This window comes from Tupaia chinensis, unplaced genomic scaffold (assembly GCF_000334495.1).
Source record: "Tupaia chinensis unplaced genomic scaffold, TupChi_1.0 Scaffold000093_1, whole genome shotgun sequence".
NCBI lineage: Eukaryota > Metazoa > Chordata > Mammalia > Scandentia > Tupaiidae > Tupaia > Tupaia belangeri.
In genome coordinates, this window is record NW_006159555.1 from 2,591,298 (window position 1) to 2,611,289 (window position 19,992).

The following is a 19,992-nucleotide window of genomic DNA, read 5'->3' on the forward strand; positions in this document are numbered from 1 at the left end:
CTTCCCCTCCCCCCAGCACCCCCGTGGGTGATTTTCATTTTCCCTCTCACTGCCTTTCCTCTGTCTTTATCTGGTGAGTGTACCCAAAAATCTCTAAAAAATAAGAAACCCCACAGCTCAATCAGCCAGTTGAATGGATGTTCCTATCTGGACACTGAATTTGAACCAAGCCAGCCATTCATTTCTAGGAATTTGGAGGAAATACTTAGAGCTAAGAGGAGGGTTTCTGTGTACAGCTGGAATTTTAATGCATACACCTGAAATTGCAGAGAACAGAAAAAGCAAAAGCAGCTAGATCCCGCATGGCCAACTGTGCAGTTTGAACCCCAGACTCAGTGACTTAAGTCTCACACATACATGTGTGCATATATACCCAAAGTCCCAAAAGGGGAATGGAGGAGAATGGATTGCTGCATTGTCAACCTTTCCCAAGGGATACTTTCTCTCTCTTTCTCCCTCCCTCCAATGAATTTTCATTCCCCATAGCTAATAATAATTAATTAATTAATTACATAAAAAAGCAGGAGTCAGGGAGCAGCAGATGACATCATGGTTACATAACTGAACTCCCATATAGTTGACCACAGTTCCAGTCCTGGACCTGCTGACTTAAAGTTCATGCTGGGCTCTTGTGTGTGCATGCCCAAAATCCCAAAAGGAGAATGGAGAAGGGATTGTGGTGTGGCCATTCCCCTGGGGGGTAATTTCTCATTTTCTGACTCTCTGTCTCTATTTCTTTGGATAGTGCACATGACTTATAGCAAAAATCTCTTTAAAAATAAATAAATAAAAGCAGGAGTCAACAGGCAAAAGCATAGAGGAGAGAAACATGTGTTATTTCTTCTGGTTCTTAATTCATGTTTCTGATTTTATTCCCACCTGAGATCAATGTATCTCTACTCTTGAACTCAATAGAACATCCCTTCATATAATAATTTGCCTGTTTTGGGTTAATCAGAATTGTTTTGTTTCCAGTAATAAAATATTTTAAATAATATGCCATAACTTAATACTTTTATTTTGTAGTGTCAGTAATTAAGAAGCTATGTTTTTTTTTTTTTGGAGAGGTTTTTTTTTGCTATAGGGCGCGTATGCTCGCCAGACAGACAAAGAGAGACAGTGAGACAGAAAGGGAAAAATCCCCCAGGGGGGATGGCCATGCCACAATTTCTTCTCCTCCATTCTCCCCTCGGGATCTTGGGCACACACGCACACGTGCCCGGCGTGAGTTTTAAGCCACCAGGTCTGGGATGCAAACTGCGGTCAACTACATGGGTGTCCATGAGAAAGAAACAGAGAATGAGAATAAGAATAAGAGAGAGACAGATAACCCCAATGGGGTGGACTGCCATCCACCCTAGCCTCAGCTTGCCAGAATCATGGCCACATGCAGGCATTCCCAGAGTGCACAGGGAGACCTTGGGGGTGTGTACCTGTGACCTTGCAACGTTGCTTCTGATTCTTAGAGCATAGGATTATTGCTATGCTATTGTGGCTGGCCTAAACTGTAAATATCTTTACTCATGTAAATAAACTTTTTTCAAATTTATAAAAGGTTCTTTTCTAATAACTCCATGAAATTAATGTCTATCATTTTGTTTATTTGAGGAATATTCATGTTGTAATCCTTTTTGCTCAATTCTCCATCCTGTTGGGATCCCGGGTGACATATATACACCTGGTGTGTTCTTTCAAATCACTGAGACTGGGACTTGCACTGTGGTTGGCTCTGTGGGCTCTAGCTCATCTCTATGCAGCACCTAATTGCTTCATAATGGAGCCAGCCAAATCTCCATCAATTATAAATTAAGTAAGTCAAAGTAGCAGTGTGGCTAAAAACATGGGAATATTCCAACATATCTACAAGCCAGAACTACTCATAGTATTTAATGAGTGATTTTGTTTTGAGTTTATTTTTGTCTAGAGTATCAGGTAAACAAAAACACTTTTATTTACACATTTCAAGGCATGAATAAATTGTAAATTGTCCATGTCAAAGGATGTTATTGTTGCTATTACTATTATCATTATTATTAGCAGTGACTTTACAAAATGATTTGAAAGAGTTTGGGCATAGGTTGATGAACCTAAATCTTCCTAGGCGTCCCCTGGAAGTCACTGCTCTACCATTCCTCAGTCCATACCTATGTGCTATGAAATAGCACCATTGATAATACATGTACATAGAAGTCTTCCTCTAGGGCTATGCCTAGAGGCATGGAAGGATTTGTGAGGAGAATCCATGATCTGAAGGGCGGCTAACCCAGATCAGATTCTAGCTCTGCTTCTTTACTGATCGGCTGAACTTAGGTAATAAAATTTTACAGCTTGACTAGGCACCAATTCCCATGGTTAAGAAAATCAAAAGACACTGCCATGAAATAATTTTATAAGAGATAAAAAGAAGCAAACACATGTTAGTTACAGGTTCTAGGAATCCTAAATCATGATCAAGAAAAATAAGTGTTAACCTACTCTAACAACAACAAAAGATTGCCTGACATTTCTTTTAAATTATATTTGAAGAGACAATGCCAAGATAGAAAGGGGGAAAAACATATTTGGAGTGTCTCCTTAATAGCAAACTATGATTAATCACTTTAATAAATGGGTTGGAGTTGGCTATGTTCTGATCATCAAACCAATTTCAGTAATTCCAACAATGCAATAAAGATATTTCATCCAAATTTTCTATGCCAGTGGTTGGCTTAGTTTCAGATATTAAAATTTCTGGTTGTGTCTTTTAAATAAATTGTGTCTTGTAACAGTGATAGAAAAAAGATATCCTCAATTTTAATTATTGAAGTGGTTTTATAATAGTGCTTAGCTGCAGAATTTTTGTTCAAAGGAAATTTTACTATGAAGAACCATATACAAAATAAGCAAAAGAACAGTGCCTTCATTTGATGTTAGAGGCTCCCCACAGACACCCAGCCATGTTCCCACCTGTGTAACTTCCTCCAGAAACACCTGAGGAGTACCCACATGGTGCTCTTAGGAGCACAGTTTGAAAACCATTAGCTTATTGAAAACAAAGCACTTTGCAATCACTCGAAATAAAGTTGACTCATGATGCAATTTCACAATATTGCCAAATACTGTTTTTGGCACAATGAGATCTTAAATATGTCTGTTGATTTGATCTATGAGTCCACATAAATAAGAAAATACAAACTATATTTTCTTTGTTCAAAGTTGTCATTGATTTAGCACTAAATCTTGTGAAAATTCTAATCTCAGTAATATCAAATACTCTTTAGTGATGCTGGTTAGTTCTTACCATGCACTTAGAAATAGTCTAGGTATTATGCTTAGTATTTTGTTTAATCATAGCCTCAAATTACAGTCAGTTTTCATTCATCCTGATGTTTGCCTAATGGAAATGCTCTGTATTTTATACAAATATATTCTCTTCATTTTATATATTCAAATAGATAAATGGTTTGAAAGATATCCTGGATAGTATTAAAGAATAAAATTTGTATTTGAACATATGTTTCAGGAACATTTTGACAATGTAGCTATTTCAAACTGGGAAATATTCCTAGCACTGTGATTTGATCTAACAAAGAGAGTGAGAACATGAGACTGGGGGTAAATTTTTCTTTCTTCATACTTTCAAGTTCAAAAAAAAGAGAGAAAGGAACAAGGAGATAAAGAACATGAAAATTTTACCAAGTAAATTAAAACTACTTCATTTGAGAATTATAAAGGTGCGTGCAAAACTTTTCCATACCAACTGATTTCAGATGAAGCTTAACCTAAGCAGAGGAAGAAAGAAAGCCTGTTTCTTCAGAAGATATGACTTCTCTCTCAATCTGAACGTTTCAGTAAGCCTTCCTAATACATATTCCCAGGAATTCAGCAAAACTATTAGAAAGAAGAGAGAAAATCAGTAAGTGCTATTGTGGAATTTTCCTCATTTTTCTGAATCTATTTCAGCTTATTGAAACCTCTTAATTGATGAATGAGGACTTTATCAAGCCTGGCAGGAGTCGTTATGTCTCTGATTTTCCTTGAAATGTATCTGTCATGCAACTCAAAATTGAATAGCCAGTTTGGGGCTTAACCAGAGACATGGCACCGACTTAAGACACTCTGAAGGGAATGAATGATTAATGCAGTTTATAGACAGGATAGCGCTTCTTCTGTCTCATGTGCTTTTTGTATGTAATCTCCAGCGGTTCGAGTTCAGATGGATCTAATGAAAAAGGACTAGATGTTTTCCACCTTCCCTTCAGAGCATGCTATACGATTTATCCACTGACAAAATGTGCTAATGAAATGTCACCTTGGACAGCTTGCTAAAGGATTGATGGGCTGAAAGTTTTGCACTTTATTTAACTTTTGCAGGAAAAATGAATAAGTCCTCCAAACTCTGTATGATATAGAGATCCATTATGATTTTCTAACTCAGGAAGTAGCTATGCCACTGATGGAATAGAGGACACTGAAATATGCTGATGGGGCAAAGTTTATCAATAAACAAATGGAGGGTGTGTGATTTTATTGTGCTTTCATTCGAAATTACTGTCACATTACATAATTCTATGAGGGCATTTCATTCTACATATTTTCTATGATTGTTTTTAATCTATTACTCTATCAATGAGAATTAAAACTACCTTTGTAGCCAATTGCACTTCTTCTGAATTTATTCTTTGTCCCTTCATTACCAGATCCCACTATACAACCTATCTCAAGAATGGTTTTACTCCTTTTAATTTCCTCCACTTATGAAAGCTTCATAATCTGAGACAAAGGCTACTATAGATCATTTTTTAAAAAGAAATAGACAAAAAATAAAAAAAAGATAGAGAAAATAAAACTGTGTATGAGCAGAGTCTTTTGATACAGGTAAAGCACACAAAGTTGACTAGCACTGCTAAAATCAAAGAAGTAAGAGAAAATTACGCAAAAGAACCCTAACAATATTAGGATGCAAATAACAACTGTGCTATGATTTGTTTTAATCTATACTGACCAAAGTAAATAAGTAACCACAATATACACACAAGCTTAAAGTGACAGGACAGCATAGAGCTTCTGTCAGTTAATGCCTTACTTAATTCATGATGATGAATGAAAGAGGAACAAGGGATATTTTCTTATTCCTTAGTCTAAGGAGAAAATCTAGTGGAGTCTTCTAGGGCAAGAAAAATATCTATAATTTAACTTTCAATATCCTATAGCTCTTAAAATGGGAATGATAATATTGTTAGGGTAACACTAGCTGTTATAATAACTGAGTCCCCAAATTTCAGAGGTTTAGTAGAATAGAAATTGATTTCTTACACAATATCAAGTCAAAAATGATGAGTTATCGTCTGCTAAGATCAAAAGAACTTAAATATTTCTACCTTGAAGCTTCACTATTTTTAATATATGCCTCCCAAGGTTGTTTCCCTTCACTATTTTTTTGTTGTTGTTTTGGTTTTGGTTTGTTTCTGGTTTTGCCCTCCCCCACCCGAGGTTTTGGCTATAGGGTTTGTGCGCTCGCCAGAAAGACAGAGAGACAGAAAGCGAGAAATCACCCTGGGGGGTGGGGGTGGGGGGGCGGTGGCCACGCTGCAATCCCTTCTCCTCCATTCTCCTCTTGGGATCTTGGGCATGCACGCACAAGTGCCCAGTGTGAATTTAAGTCACTAGGTCGTGACTCGAACTGCAGAAGACTACATGGGAGTCCAGCGACATAGCTATTACGCCAACTACTGGTCCCTTCTTAATTATTAATATCAATTAGGCTTAGGGTATAGAATATGACCGTAAAAAAATGAGGTTCTTAGAAGCTAGGCTTAGCAGAGACTCACATCCTTTTACTTATTAGTAGGCTACAATGAATAAACTTAATAAAGGCTGGGATATGTGAACTAGCTGAAGATCTAGAAAAGAGAGACCAACCCCATATAATCTAGTGGGAAAGAGAACAAGATCCTACATGGCTAACGATAGTTCAAACTCCAGTCCTGGTGGCTCGAAAACATGCCAGGTTCACATGTATTCATACTCAAAATCATGATAGGAAAGAAAAAAATAGAGAAGAGATTGCGGCATGACTATCCTCCACTGGGAGGTGCTTTCTCCTTTTGTCGATTAAAAAAATTTAAAAAAAGGAAAGGAAAATGAAAAAGATATAAAGAAAGAAAAAAGAGTAAACAGATTGACATTTTTAGTAGCAGCTCCTTCCTGTTTTGTTTGAAAAATCAAATAATCTAATAACATGCATAAGCCTAATATATTAATATCATTAGACTACTATTTTATGTTCTTCCTTTACCCATTACTCTAACATTAGGTGCCTCTTAGGTAAAACATTTTATGTTGTTACATTAATAGTTATTAGGGTCTAGTTAGAATATCTATTTCATAATTTTTGTGAAGAAAAAGAAAAATTACAGCAAGAGGAACATTTGCTTAACAAAATTCAAGACAAAAAGATTATGCCCCTTTGATTACAACAGCAATGATAAGAGAGAAGCTATAATTCCAAACTCACTGATTTACACCGTCATTTTGGAACTGGTAATATGTTTGTCTTTGATTTATAAACATTGCCATATTTAATTCTTTCTTAACACATATTCTGTTTATCGCATCTCAGCAGGATTTCTTAATTTTTTATTATGTACATACTTGGATGACAACCATGACATAAAAGTTGCTCAAAGGTATATTAAATATTTACATTTGTTTTATTTTTAAATCACAAAGAGATAAACTGTTTTGAATGCATTTGTGTCACATTCTAATGGCCAATTTTTGAAGCATATATTAAACTATAATTTGAAAATGCTACAAATTGGTGGTCAGAAATTCAAAGACCAAGACAAATGTTTGCTTAATAAATGTTCTTTTATTTGTTAGATATTCTCCATTTTAAAAATCTAGCTGCCTTTTTGATCCAAAAAAGTTGGGGCTATAGCTGTGGCCTATTCAATACCACCTCTCTATGGCATCTTTTCTTTTCAACAAAAAAACAAAAACTGTATAGAACATAGTAAACAGACTGTTGTGGGGAATAATGTGCACCCCTAAGATATAACTCACATCCCTAATTTTGTTAATGTGACATTATTTGGAAATATAATCTTTGCAGATGCAAACAAGTTATGGGGAGAGCATAATAAATTAGGGTGGGTTCTAATTCAGTATGGCTGGTTAAAATAGAAAAGATTCAGATTTGCACACAAGGACAACACCAGGTGATAATGAAGGTAGAGACTAGAGTATATCATCCATAGCCGAGCAATCATTTTTAAAACTTTAATCTCTATTTTCCTCCTTTTTGAACATACTCTTAAACTTACCCACTTCCCTGAACTTTCTTGGATTAATGTCAGTGGTAGATCTCTCAATCTAAAATCCTTTTCAAAGAATAACAGAAATTAGGACATTCTGATATTGAACTTTTTTTTGCATTTTCCCATTTTTTTGCTTTATTGTCATACATTTGTGGCTGATTTATGTGCCATTTACAGCTGATGTAAGGTGTAGTTCCTACTAATAATGAAATATTTCTAATGGGGTACCTAATACATTCCAGAATAAATTCCAGAATAAATGTCCCTGATACTTTATGCTATTATCTCATTTAAATTTATAATTACCTTCTAATGACAGTGTTAGTCCACTTAAAGTGAAGAGTTAATATGTAGTACAGATTCCAAAATGCTGAGTGAATCAGGGGACTTAAGAGAGGCACACTCAAGTGAAAAGCATTTTGGAGATTCCATCCAGATATTCTATCTATAATATCAGGTTAGGAAAAGTACAAGTGGTGGTAAGATACAAAATGCTGGATAGGGAACCAGCAGTTAGCGTAATGGCTATGTCGCTGGACTCCCACGTAGTCGACCGCGGTTCACGTCCCAGACCCGGTGGCTTAAAACTCATGCCGGGCGCGTGTGCGTGCATGCCCAAGATCCCGAGAGGAGAATGGAGGAGAAGGGATTGCGGCGTGACCATCCCCCCTGGGGGGTGATTTCTCGCTTTCTGTCTCTATGTCTCTCTCTGTCTGTCTGGCGAGCGCACGCGCCGTACAGTGAAAATCTCTCCAAAAAAAAAAAAAAATGCTGGATAGAAATACAGTATGCTACAAATGCTCCTAGACCATGCCAATGGAACTATTGAATTTGATAAATAGGAAGTGACACAGAATACTAACAGAGCTGTTTTATTTTTACTTTTATTTTTTTGGAAGAAGACTATGTATATGAGAAGTTGCTGGGAGAGAAGTATAGGTCGTGATTTTCGTAAATTAACCAGATAAACTTGTTTTGTTTTGGTTGGTAAAGAAAATTAATCTATTCTACCCATTGCTTAGAGTCTTTCAGAAGCAAACCTTAAGTTAGCAATTTTCATGCAGGAAACAGAAAAGTGCTCACAAAAACATAACCTGTGAAGTGAGGGAACCAAGATTAATCAAAGGGAGAAGTTGAACTGGGATGCGTCTGAAATGAGAGTGGATGGAGGTGGTGGTAGGGTAGGGGAAAGGCCATTGTTTGTGGGTGGGACCATCACTTACTGCAGCCTTCTCCCAGGAAGGGGGCATGACCCTGGGGGCATGTGTGGATACATGTGTGGATTAAGTTTCTTATAATGAAGATAATATACATGGATTTGCAATTTCATGTATTTGATGTCTTTATTCTTAGTGATAAATAATAGATATGTATGTGTGTGTGTGTGTGTGTGCATATAAGCATACAAGTTTGAGATAAATATTAAGAGATTAATCATACTCCCTGTACATTTTTCAGTTTCAACAGGAAGGCATCCATCCAATAGGGCCAGACAGTGGTTTATTGGTGACACAACTGGACCCATATGGGCATGGTCGCAGGTTTACATCCCCAGGACCTTCCCAAGTATGCTAGGCATGCATGTGCACACCCATCATGCAGCCTCGCTAAGACTGGGAGTAGGTCTTGACTTGACACTACTGTAGGTGCCTCTTTCTCTATATATATCTTTCTCTTGAGATAAATAATAATAATAATAATAAATGAGCTTAAAAAGAGATAAACAGCATCCACCCAATTCCCCTAGATACATAATTTCCAAGAAGCCAAACAGTTTTTTGTGCTCCAGCCAGAGAAGTTTAGCCAATCAATTAAGTTGCAGAAGAGGGATTCAGAGACTTAAGATGCACACAAGGAGAGAAGTAGCAGGTAGCTACTTTCAAAGGACTTGTCAGCCACAGGAAAGGTCACAGATTACATTCAGCAGTGCCATGGAGCTGCTCAAACTGGTTTTGTGTGAATTAAGTCAGTTTTTCAGAAATTCTGTAAGCTGTTTTATAAACAGGTCATCATTCAAAGTTAAATTAGTGAATTCCTTAAACTGACAGTTAAATATAACTTATTGGAAACAAAGACTATCTGTACTCAAAACTCACCACTTCCTAAGTTATTATCGTACCACTAATTTCCTATTATCGCCGTAGGCATTTTATATTTATTGCATCAGTATGATAGAAATGCAATATGTTGGTGGTTATCTACACATCTCTTTCCAACTCTCCGGTAACAGACACCATACTGGTTGCTTGAAATTGGGAATTTTGACTCAAGGGAAATTGGCAAACAAAGCCTGACAGAACAGAGACTTTTATTCCCAAAGTCAATTGATAAACTTTTTCTAACAACTGACATAGGTTTGTTCAACTGAATAGAGGAAAAATAAAAAATTTCGAAATACTTTTATGTTTTACTACTGAGTCATTATAACTCTGTGATCTTAATCTTTATTCAAGAATGTTTGGGTTTAAGAAAAATGTTTTTAAATTTTAATGATAATATTTGTAGAAATAAAGGTCATTAGTATCCATAATAATAACACTTTGTGTTCACATAAGATTCTTCCTCAAGAAAGAAAAGAAAATCTTTAACCAAATTTATAACAAAATATATTTTAGATATAACTATCATTTTATAGGAAATTTGGTTTCCAAAAATTTAATAATAGAATATATTATCCTGTCAAAGAACACACAGAACTGCTAAGTAAATGGAGCTAATTTACCTTAACTTTGAGGTAACTCAGTATTTCTTTGTAGGTAACCCTTAGATATATTTTTATAAGTATTTCTTTATGCATAGTTTAAGAAAAATGTGTATAATAATATGAACACAAAACACCATAATTTAAAACAAAATTTTCTAATACTCTAATTGCAATAAGGAAATACTTTTAGCAAAATCATTACAGAATCAACTGCATGTTTTGCTTGTTTTTTTTCTTTTGTTTATTTATTTAGGTTTTTGCCATAGGGCATGTGTGCTCACCAGAGAGAGATTGAGAGAGGGAAAATCTGCCACACAGGACTGGCCACACCACAATGTCATCCTCCATTCTCCTCAAAGGATGTTGGGCATGAAGGGACACTCTCCTGCAGTGATTTTCAAGCTGTAGGGTTCAGGACTCCAAACCATGGTTGACCATGTGGGAGGCCAGCACCTTACCCATCACACCACCTGCTAGTCTTTTTATTTTATTTTTAATACCATTCTGACTACTGTGTGGAGAATGAACCTAAGAGAAGCAAGGTAGAAGTAAGGTGAAGAGTGAGTTAGTGGGATTTATATAATAAAGAAGAGTTGGTTCTGGTCTTAACTAGGCAAAAGGAATAAATTGGAAACAAGATGAATGTTATCGTCACACTTAAAGAAGGAACAATCAAGGATAGCCTCAATATTCTGGCTTGACAGTGTATGTCTGACTACACATTTTGCTCTGAATATAAAACTAGAGGAAGAGGAATAACACAGAGATGGTGATAGGAGTAGAGAAAGAAATAGTGCATCTGTGACCATGCTAAATTGGAGAAACATTTTACATATCCACCTACTGGTCCTTGCTTACATTTTTCCTGGTTTTCTGTACAACTGACTCTCACAACAGCATTCTTTCGCATGTTAAGTACTTGCATCAGACCCATGTGTTGCTGATATACGAAGAACATTGGACAGCCAATAAACTGCTGCAGATAACCTCTGCTACTGAATTCTACCCAGTCCCATCCCTTTTTGCATTTGCTACTTCCTCCCCTACCCAACTTTTGCTACCTTTGATGAATATGAACTATTTCTAAACAACCCTGTTTCCTCTCCTGCGCATATTTGTCTCATCTTTGACGCTGCTGCTGGTGAAATCTAGTTACATGTCTCTGGGTCTGATCTTTATTTTGTGCTAAATTCGTAATACCAATAAATTCCTTTTATTATTAACTTTTATTAACTTTTATTTTATAGTTGTTCTTTTTCATTTTCGAAGGGAATAAAAACCCACTTAGATGTTTTCAGAATTATTAAAAAATGATATGGGCATCATGTATTCAAATGACCAGACTTGATGAAATCTTTGAGACAAAAGAAGTCCATAGATGTTTAACTCGGCCTGACATTTATCCTGTGTATACTAGTGTATATACAAAGACTTTTAAGTTTGTATATATATAAAAAAACCTTTCTGTATAATTTGTTCAATCACCTTAGCTTTTCTCTAAGCCTTGCTTTGCATCTAGTGTGTAAGAACAAACAATATTTTTTTACTATATTTAGGCTTTATTCACCTGTATGTTGAGTCCTTGCTTTATAGAGAATCCAATTTAGTCTTAAAAACATTAGAAACAGTTTGAACAGTAAACAGGAAGTATAGATGTCAATAACATCACATTGTAGCCTTGCTCAGAATAAAGAAAACCTGGCAGTTCTGCCCAGTCACCAGTCACAGCAGAGAACGAAACCATGAATATGAGAGTTAGTACTAGCATCAGAACTCTACTTAATATTCACTGAGGGTATTCCAAAAATGTCAGGTCCTGCTCTTTAAGCTTTTATTGTGCATCTGTGCATTTTCTGCCCTTTAAAGCCATGATTCTCTAAGTTTTTAAGCCAATGGTGAAAATATTTCTAGTTTCCACTGAGACATATCGAAAAAAATGGTATTTAATTGGTAATAATTGGCTGAAGAATGTTTCAGATTTAGAGCCAAAAGGAAATTCTCAGGACTTTTCCAGATGTAGATACACAATAAGTCTTAAGAGCTAAAATTGCACATATTACAAGAGAAAAGACACATGACTTGTTATAACTTCATCTTTCAAAATTTTTTGTTAAAAGGCATACTGTGTGGCTTTTAAATAGATGCAAGATATTTCATGTGTTTCTTAAACAGCAACAACAATATAATATAAGACACTGTGATGCACATTAGAGCATCTTTTTTATTCATGTGAGTTTATATGAATTAAAAGTTTTTCATTTGCACCAACAATTTCTTTGATGAAATTAGATTCATTCACTCACTCGGCATTTATTAAGCCTAGCAATGCACTTATACAAGGATCAAAGGCATGATCTCCTACTCAAGAAAATGATGCTTTCACAAAGAAATCATATATATATATATATATATATATATACAAACACAAATAATTATTGAGTCATCTGAGAACTGATCAAGGAAAATCTAACCAAATAATTATCAGAGACTGTAACTATTGATTCTCTTATCAAATGCTTGACTAAAAGAAGTAATATTGATAAAAATGATCAAGATTATCAAGATGGCAAATAGTTCATTCATTTTTATGTGACTCTGACATTTTAGATTCTATCTTTGAATAAAATTTGGCTATCTTGAGGCCATCTTCTTAAACCATATTAGCATAACCCCTTAAAGACTCATCTTAATTAAATTACAGTTTAACATTTTCTTTTAAAAACAGGTGGGAGAGAGGCAAGCAGGTGGCATGGTAGTTAAGGTGCTGAACTGCCACATGGCCAACAGCTATTCAAATCATAGAACTGGTAGCTTGAAAAACTATGCCGGGCAGGTGTCGATGTGTGCACAAAATCTGGAGAGGGGGATGGAGAAGGGATTGCAGTGTGGACACTCTCATGGGAGATAATTTTTCATTTTCTCTCTCTCTGTCTCTCTTCAGTAGGTGCAAGTGACCTATGCCAAAAACCTTTCAAATAAAACAGGTGGTAGAATTCGTTTTTTGTGAATCTAATTTTAAAAAATCAGTCTATCTCTCAATGTCTTCTTTATCATTCAGAAGGTATGTCAGATCTACCTCTATAACTTTTTTTTTTCAAACTGTACTCTCCCTAGAGATTCAGATATTGCACCTTGATTGTCTTTCCCCCAAGACCCAGGAATAACTAACTTGATGTCTATAGTTATGATTATAATGATGTTCTAGATTTCAGGTGTGTTAAGCATGCAATACTGGGATCTTCTTTCTTCAACAATTCGATACTTAGAATTTAACATTTTATTTTTAAATAACTGAATAGTTGCTATTTTTTATTTGTAATAAATACACTGAATATATTAAGCAACTTTTACTTTTCTTTGTCTACTGGGAAGATTCACACTAATCATATTAATCCTTATGGTTAGCCTACTTGCTTCTTTATATTCTGTTCTTATTGGCCTTCTCATATTCTATATGTTATTAAAGTCTACCCACTTCCTATCACTACTTTAACAAATTACCACAAACGTAGTAGTTTCAAACACCATAAATTTATTACTTTGTAGTTCTGAAGTTCAGAAATACAAAATATTCCTCACTGAGTTGAAATCAAGGTGTTAACAGAGCTGTGTTCCTTTCTAGAAATCTAGGGGAGAATTGATTTTTGCTTTTTCTAGATTCTAGGAATTGTTCATATTTCTTGGTCCTTGACAACTGTAATCTTCAAAGCCAGCAACAGCTAGCCAAGTCTTAAAGTTAGATTTCTCTTGTTTTGAATTTGAAATAATTTGGTATAATTTTTCTTTCATTATCAACTGATTAGCAACCTTAATTCCACCTTCAACCTTAATTCCCCTTATACTATATGTTTATAGCTAAAACATTCACAGATTCTAAGCATTAGAATATAGGCATGTTTGGAGAGGCATTCTGTCAACAATACATGACATTTGAAAGTAAACAATACAAGTAAACAATTACTAGAGGTACATAATTATTTGGATTTTTAGAGAGCTCATGATGAGATGTTAGTTTTGGTTTCATTTGTCTTTAGCATAGATTTACTCATTGAACATACATTTACTTATGTCTTCTCAGTGCCAAACACATGGGGAAAAGAGAGGTTCTTTGGAAAACAGTAGGAACATTCTTGGGAAACTTGTTCTACAACTAATGAAAAAGTTTTAGTTTTTTGGATTTTTTTTTTTTACTTTTTTTTTTTCTGGAGAGGTTTTCGCTATAGGGCATGTGCACTCGCCAGAGAGAGAGAGACATAGAGACAGAAAACGAGAAATCACCCCCCAGGGGATATGGTCACACCACAATCCCTTCTTTCCATTCTCCTCTTGGGATCTTGGGCACGCACGCACACGCGCCCAGCATGAGTTTTAAGCCACCAAGTCCGTGATGCGAACCGCGGTCGACTACGTGGGAGTCCAGTGACATAGCCATTATGCTAATTGCTGGTTCCCTGAAAAAGTATTTTTGAGAAGGTAGTTTGTACTAGACTTGATGCTAGATATTGTCGTAAATGGTATAAACAAGGGAGTGGTCCCTCCTCCGTCATAATGTTGTGCAGCAAATAGCAAATAAATAAGTGAACCAGTAAATATTTGTAAAATTAAAAATTAATAAAGTACAGGTTTCAAAAACAGCAAAGGATCCTATAAGTATAAGGAAGTCAGGAAAGGCCTCAGGAGAACTGAGTTTGTCCAATAACATCCATAGAGTGATGTAACATCCTCTAAAATGTCTCGCCATGGGCTCCCAGGAATATTTGCCTCAGACACTGAGTACTTTTGCTAACATTAAGATCCCTTTGACCTTTTTATAGATATTAACATCAGATTTTCTGGTACTACATCCAGGAAATCTGAATCTTAACAACTTTGTCAAATGATCACTCTGAACATTAAATTTCATAAATGTGACCATAATTCTTAACATTAAGAACATCAGTCTATGTTTGTTTTTTTTTCCTGCAGTGCAAGCAAAAGTTTATGTGTGTCATAGAAGAGTTATGTTACAGGATCAGCTATTTCTCGCATAGTTGGAAACTTGTCTTCATGACTCTTTAGAACAGAAAGCAGCACCACAGAAGCAAAGAGAAAGGTGCATGTGAAATGAGGCCTTCAGTTTTCTGTGAATCACAGCAAAGTTTGGCAAGTTGTGCTATTTCAACCCACGCTTAAATTGTTTATCAGATGATAAACTTATTAAACGTAAAAAGAAAAACACTACTAAATTTTGTAGACCTGAGTAAGCTTCTTAAACAATGGTTAAATCACGAAATAATAAGGATAATACACTTCCATATTCTACAGCAATTTTCATAACGCTTTCTCTGGTTTCTGAAGCCTTTGGATATGTGCTTCATTTATTTCTACTTTCCTAGTGTCTCCTTTTAATAATGCAGTTATCCTTATTCATTCAAAGTAAACTAAGTAGTGAAAATATTAAAAACAAGAAACTGTACTAAATAGTTTACAGATTATAATATTAAACTATGATAAATTATTTTACTTATTAGGAATAATATAAAGATTTATCAAATATAAGCATAAGCACACTTATAATAGCTAAAAAGTCTATTTTTGAAATCTAACACATAACTCTGTCAATATCAAATGAATATTTTAAGAGCTAACTTTTTGGAAAAGAATGCCCATAGATCATATCCATCTAGTAAATAGAATCAATGGAATTTTTCTGTAAGAAATTTTCTTTTTTTAAACAATTATTTATTTTATTTAATTTATTATTATTATTTTGTTTGCTATGGTACACATGCATTCACCAGAGAGAGGCAGACAAAGAGAGAAAGAGACCCAAAAAAGAAAGTGAGAAAGCAAGATACCAGGTCCAGGACTCGAATGTGGTCGGCCATGCATATGGGAGTCCAATACCTTAACCACAATGCCACCTGTCAGCCCCATGTGAGAAATTTTCTAGTAATATGATTAAACGAAACAAAGCAAAAACAAGATTTACTAAAAAATGAAAAATAACAGAAAGACATATGAGTTAGAGAAATGTGAACACTGGCACAATTTTTTTGTTAAGAAGTAGGTAAATCGTACCTCCCAGGCCAAATCTGGCCCACTACCAATTTTCATACAGCTATTGAACTTACAATGTTTTTTACATTTTTAAGGGATTGAAAAATTATGAGGAACATTAATATTTTGTGACATGTAAAAATTAGATGAAATTTAAATTTCAGTGTTCATAAATAAAATTTTATTGGAGCACTGCCACAACTCACTCATTTAAATATGGTTTATGGTTTCCAGGCTGCCACAACAGCAGAATTGAGAAGTGGCAGAAATCTTCTGTCCCACAAAGTCTAAAATGTTTACTATCTGGGCCTTCACAGACAAGGTTGTCAATGCCTGTTTGAATCCACAGATTTGCACACTTTACCCATTTATAGAATATTAGTATTTATTAATTTTAATGGATATGTATTTATGTCATGTTAATAAATTTACGGCAAAATATTTAACACACCATATTTAATATCCATAACACACTTATAATACGCAGGATGAATAGTGGACAAAATCAGGATACATCACTTCATTTGGGCATAAGGATTATTTTGAGCTATAGGCAACTGAGAAAAAGCAAATATAAGGAGAAACTATTTGCCTAACAACAGCACATCATGTTTTAAAGATGTCCTTCCTCCTCCCCATCTCTGCTAGCATTGATGGTTTATCACTGAAGACGTCTTTAGACTCTCATCGGTCTAGAGACTGTGCCAAAGGAATCTACATATTAAACCTTACTAACAAGTCTTTATCTATGATTAATTTTCCATATATTTACCTTCTTACATTTTCTTGACCTTGGAAGTCTAAAACTGCTTTCGTTTTATTTCTTAACAAATTGTTAAAGATCCTATATAAACCTGAGTTCTCAGACTTCTCTTTTTTTTTTTTTTTTTTGGAGAGATTTTCACTGTAGGGCGCATGCGCTCGCCAGACATACAGAGAGAGACATAGAGACAGAAAGCGAGAAATCACCCCCCGGGGGGATGGTCATGCCGCAATCCCTTCTCCTCCATTCTCCTCTCGGGATCTTGGGCGGGCACGCACGCACACGCGCCTGGCGTGAGTTTTAAGCCACCGGGTCCGGGACACGAACTGCGGTCGACTACGTGGGAGCCCAGCGACATAGCCATTACGCTCACTGCTGGTTCCCTCAGACTTCTCTTCAAGTTACTCATATCTGATTGCTCCTTTGTCTTAAATATGTCATATGTATATCAATAAACTTTAGTTTGTTTTTCTCCTGTTGATCTACGTTTGGTGACAGGAGACCAGCCAAGCTTACAGAAATGCAGAGGGAACATAATTTTCCTCTTCTACAATAATATAAGCATGGGGATATATTTTTTGAGTCCTCAATAATTGTCATGTAATATGCACGTGTTACAGACGTTATTTCATTTAATTTCTCCATACAAAATAAGCACTATCTGTTATCTCACTTAATCCCTAAATTAAACATTCAGGAGATGTGCTAGAATTAAGCAAATTTAATATACACAAACACTGGAATTTATAGAATATTTGACTTCCACGGTCACACATTTGGAACTCAAACTCAGGGCACTCTTAACTCCAAGGCACACCCGCTTTTTCCATTGCTACTGCTGCCTATTTTTAGTTACATGTTTGTGTAAGTAAAAATGTATATAGACTAAACACTGATTAAAACAGCAGGATCTAAAGTGATTATGTAGTACATTAATTTTAATTTTAATTTCAAATAAATCCTTTGCTGTTTTAAGAAAACTATTCTTGAATAACAACAATAAGTAATGTGCCTGATGTTGCCAGATAGAACCTGCTCACCCAGATGAAAGGCAGCTATAAAAGGATCAAGACATGTCATCTTTTTCTCCTAGAATATTTTCTATCTAAGTAGGGCGAATAGCCACACTGAATATCACACACTCTAAGAACCTCCAGGGAATATTCCTGAAAACACCTGTGAAATAGCAGATGCAAATTGAATGAGGAAGGGAAGGAGGAGAATATTAAGCAGAGGAAAACTGGCCGTCTGCTTTCCAGCCTTAAATTAGTCTAGTTTTTCCCCTGCTATTACATTCAAATGATTAAATGTACCAAGTAAAAACTCATAACTTTTCTAATGTTGGGAATAAAGGATTAATTATTAGTGGGGATTTTTGTTGTTTCTCCCAACACTTGGACCCATAAAAACCTTTCAGTTACTATTTTAAATATTTCTATGAGAAGAAAAAAAAAAAGCATCTCATTCTGGATCTTAGGTAATAATTGACTTAGAATAGCTGAAGATATCCTAAAAAAATTTTGTCAAACTATGTGACCTATACATAAGACCCAAAAAATTGTGACAAATTTTCCTTTTTTTTTTTTTTTTTTTTGCTGATGCAGTGTACTTTATTAATGGTTCGTGACAAGAAGGACTTCCCAGCCCCTTCCTTTCTGCAGGGATCTGGAATGGAAACTGTCAAGGAGGGGATCTTCTCAGTGTGGTTGGGACTGAGTGTGAGCAGGGCCTTCCCAGCATCTGAAGGCCTCTCTTCCTCATGCTGGGACTGGTGGTCTACTCCTTGGAGGCCACGTGAACCATGAGGACCACCACCCTGTTGATGTAGCCAAATTCATTGTCATACCAGGAAATGAGCTTGACAAAGTGGTCATTGAGGGCAATGCCAGCCCCAGCATCGAAGGTGTTGGAGTGGGTGTTGCTGTTGAAGTCGCAGGAGACAACCTGGTTCTTGGTGTAGCCCAAGATGCCCTTCAGGGGCTTCATCACACTTGCTTCATCACATTCTCGATGTCATAGTATTTGGCAGCTTTCTCCAGACGGCAGGTCAGGTCCACGACCAACACGTTGGGGGTGGGGACACGAAAGGCCATGCCAGTGAGCTTCCCGTTCAGCTCTGGGATGACCTTGCCCACAGTCTTGGCATGATGGGATGATGTTCTGAGCAGCCCCACGGCCATCAAACCACAGCTTCTGTGAAGGGCCGTCCACAGTCTTCTGGGTGGCAGTGATGGCGGGGACTGTGGTCATGAGTACCTTCACGATGCCAAAGTTGTCGTGAATGACCTTGGCCAAGAGGCCAAGTAGTTGGTGGTGCAGGAGGCATTGCTGACAATCTTTAGGGACTTGTCATACTTCTCATGGTTCATACCCATCACAAACATTGGGGCATCGGCAGAGGGGGCAGAGATGATGACACTTTTGGCCTCATTCTACAAGTAAGCCCCAGCCTTCTCCATGGTGGTGAAGACACCGGTGGACTCCAAAACATACTCAGAACCAGCATCACCCCCTCTGATGTTGGCAGGATCTCGTTCTCAGAAGGTGATGATGGACTTCCCGTTGATGACAAGCTTCCTGTTCTTGGTCTTGACGGTGCCATTGAACTTGCCATGGGTGGAATCATACTGGAATATGTAGACCATGTAGTTCAAGTCAATGAAGGGGTCATTGATGGCCACGACATCCACTTTGCCAGAGCTGAAGGCAGCCCTGATAACCAGGCACCCAATATGGCCAAATCCGTTTACTCTGGGCTTCACCATCGTGTCTCCAGGATGCGGCGGGCACTGCGTGGGAATACGCAGCTGTCTGTCGATCGGGGAGGAGCAGAGAGTGACAAATTTTCTAATATGAATTATAATATGAAAGGAAAAAGAGACACAAAGAAAAATTTTATGTATATAAATTTACCATGTGAGGTCTATATTTTTTCCTTGAAAAATGGCATTTATCTTGGTACTAAAAACTAACATGTAAGAAATTTCTGTATATTGCCAATGTCTACATTAAATGTTTCATGTTTGCTATTTTATGTAATTTCCATTAGACACCCCACGAAACACACATTTTTCTCCCATTTAAAAATCGAATTAAAAATAAAAGACTAAAGTATCTGTGGCAGACTAAGTCATGGTTCTCATCCATTATTCACTTCCTTGTCCCCTTTGCCATGATAGAAAAGG

At 36.3% G+C, this 19,992-nt stretch overlaps 1 pseudogene; it reads right to left on the reverse strand.

Moving 5' to 3' along the window:
• Window positions 1-18,583: 18,583 nt before the first annotated feature.
• On the reverse strand, window positions 18,584-19,572 carry LOC114006839 (glyceraldehyde-3-phosphate dehydrogenase-like; annotated as a pseudogene).
• Window positions 19,573-19,992: the final 420 nt, after the last annotated feature.